Genomic DNA, 3,065 nt, shown 5'->3' with positions numbered 1-3,065 from the left:
CAGTTCACCTCCTGTGAACTGACCGGACGCTGGATGTCAGGGTCCGGTGCAGCGTCCGGTCACTCTTTTCCAGCAAATCTTCAATTGTTCTTTGCGCTGCCTGTTCCCAATCAAGTCCCAACTTGAATAAGATCCAAATAAACACCAATTGGGACTGATATGAGTGACCTCTCTTAAACCCTCAAGTTTTTCAAAATATTTTGCCTTAGGCTATAATTCTTTTTAAGAAAATAGACAATAAGAGGGCAAATGGAACAAAACAACAAAACAATATTCATGCATATGAAGTACTTGTAAGTAAATCTAGTTGCTTGTCAAGTTTGATCCAAGGTTAAGCTTCTTCACACGCTTTTCGGCGGTTATCTTAACCATGTTAGACAAGCCCTATATGCATTGACATAAAATAAACATGTTGTATAATACAATGAATGCAAGGGACAATACAAGCTCATCTTTTAGTGAAGTTACTAAAATCAAGTACATTGAGCTCATTCCGCAATCTACAAAAAGTAGCCTCATCTAGCGGTTTAGTGAAGATATCCGCTAATTGATCTTCGGTTCTTACACCTTCTAGTGATATATCATTTTTAGCAATATGATCTCTAAGAAAGTGATGGCGGATATCTATGCGCTTGGTGCGAGAGTGTTGAACCGGGTTATTTGCAAGTTTTACCGCACTTTCATTGTCGCACAAAAGAGATACTTTTTCTAGAACTACACCATAGTCTAGCAAAGTTTGTTTCATGTATAAAATTTGTGCACAATAAGCACCTGCGGCAATGTATTCCGCTTTGGCGGTGGACAAAGCCACACTATTTTGTTTCTTGGAGGACCAAGACACAAGTGATCTACCAAGCAAATGGCACCCTCCGGATGTGCTTTTTCTATCCACTTTGCAACCGGCATAATCCGAATCGGAGTAGCCTATTAATTCAAAAATTGCTCCTTTGGGATACCAAAGGCCAATGCTTGGTGTGTGCTTAAGATACCTAAGGATTCTTTTTACGGCAATTAAATGTGTTTCCTTAGGACTAGTTTGAAATCTAGCACACATACACACACTAAACATGATGTCGGGCCTAGATGCGGTTAAATATAACAAGCTACCAATCATAGAACGGTAGAGAGTTTGATCAACCGGGTTACCTCCCTCATCTAGGTCGAGATGTCCATTTGTAGGCATTGGTGTCTTGATTGGCTTACATTCATCCATCTTGAATCTCTTGAGAAGATCTTTTGTATATTTTTCTTGAGAGATAAAGATGCCTTCTTTCATTTGCTTGACTTGAAAACCAAGAAAGAATGTAAGCTCTCCAATCATTGACATCTCGAACTCCTTCGACATCAATTCACCAAATTCTTTGCATGAATCTTCATTTGATGATCCAAAGATGATATCATCAACATATACTTGACAAATGAAGATATGCCCATCAAGCTTCTTGGTGAATAGCGTGGTGTCGACCTTCCCAATGGTGAAGCCCTTCTCAATGAGGAAGTCCCGAAGACGCTCATACCATGCTCTTGGGGCTTGCTTAAGCCCATATAGCGCCTTGGACAACCTATAAACATGATTAGGATATCTAGGGTCTTCAAACCCGGGAGGTTGATCAACATAGCCTAGTTCATTTATAAAGCCATTTAAAAATGCACTTTTCACATCCATTTGATATAATTTCATTTCATGATGTGATGCATATGCAAGTAGGATACGAATGGCTTCTAGCCTTGCAACCGGTGCAAAAGTCTCTCCAAAATCCAAGCCTTCAACTTGAGAGAACCCCTTTGCAACTAGTCTTGCCTTGTTCCTCACAACAACACCTTGATCATCTTGCTTGTTGCGGAACACCCACTTTGTTCCAATGACTCTTGCTCCTTTTGGTGGCTCTTCAAGAGTCCAAACTTCATTGTGGGTGAAGTTGTTGAACTCTTCATGCATAGCATTGATCCAATCCGGATCCTTGAGAGCATCTTCTACCTTGGTAGGCTCATAGCAAGAGACAAAAGAGTGATGAGCAATAAAGGAAGCAAGTTTTTGAGATCTAGTCATCACTCCCTTTGATGGACTCCCTATGATAAGATCTTGTGGATGATCTTGTAGAAGGGGTGTATTTCTTCTATTGACCACTTGAGGAGGAGGTTGTGGAGCATCAACATCTTGTGCTTGTACCACCATTTGCTCATGGGAGACATGAGTATCTTCATTTTCTACTCTCCCATCCTTTTCACCATCTTGTGGTACATTTGATGAAGAAGGTTGATCTATCACTTGTACATCATCTTCATCATCTTTTGGCTTGATGTCTCCCACCAGAATGTTCTTCATAGCCTCCCTCAATGGTTCATCACCTACATCATCAAGATTCTCATGTGCTCCTTGGGAGCCATTAGATTCATCAAATTCCACATCATATGTTTCTTCAACCAAGCCGGTGGCATGATTAAATACTCTATATGCTTTGGACTTTAATGAGTAACCAACAAGAAAGCCAATATCACAACGTCTTTGGAACTTCCCTAGGTGTTGCTGCTTCTTGTAGATGTAGCATTTGCAACCAAACACCCTAAAGAAGGAGACGTCCGGCTTCTTCCCATTGAGCAACTCATAAGGTGTCTTGCTAAGGAACTTTTGAAGGAATAGGCGGTTGGATGCATAGCATGCGGTGTTGATTGCTTCCGCCCAAAAAGCTTCGGGGGTGTTGTACTCATCTAGCATTGTCCTTGCAAGAGTGATCAAAGTCCAGTTCTTTCTCTCAACTACACCATTTTGTTGAGGAGTGTAGGTTGCGGAGACTTCATGTTTGATTCCAACTTTATCACAATATGCTTCTATGTTTGTGTTGTCAAACCCTTTGCCATTGTCACTTCTAATCTTCTTGAGCTTCACTTCAAATTCATTTTGTGCTCTCTTAGCAAACTTCTTGAAACAAGATGCAACTTCAGATTTGTCATGAAGGAAGAATACCCATGTATATCTTGAATAATCATCCACTATCACAAGACAATATAGATTTCCTCTCAAACTATTATAAGTTGTTGGTCCAAAAGATCCATGTGGAGGAGTT

Source organism: Miscanthus floridulus, chromosome 3 (genome assembly GCF_019320115.1).
Source record: "Miscanthus floridulus cultivar M001 chromosome 3, ASM1932011v1, whole genome shotgun sequence".
NCBI lineage: Eukaryota > Viridiplantae > Streptophyta > Magnoliopsida > Poales > Poaceae > Miscanthus > Miscanthus floridulus.
Note: the sequence above shows the minus strand (reverse complement) of the source record.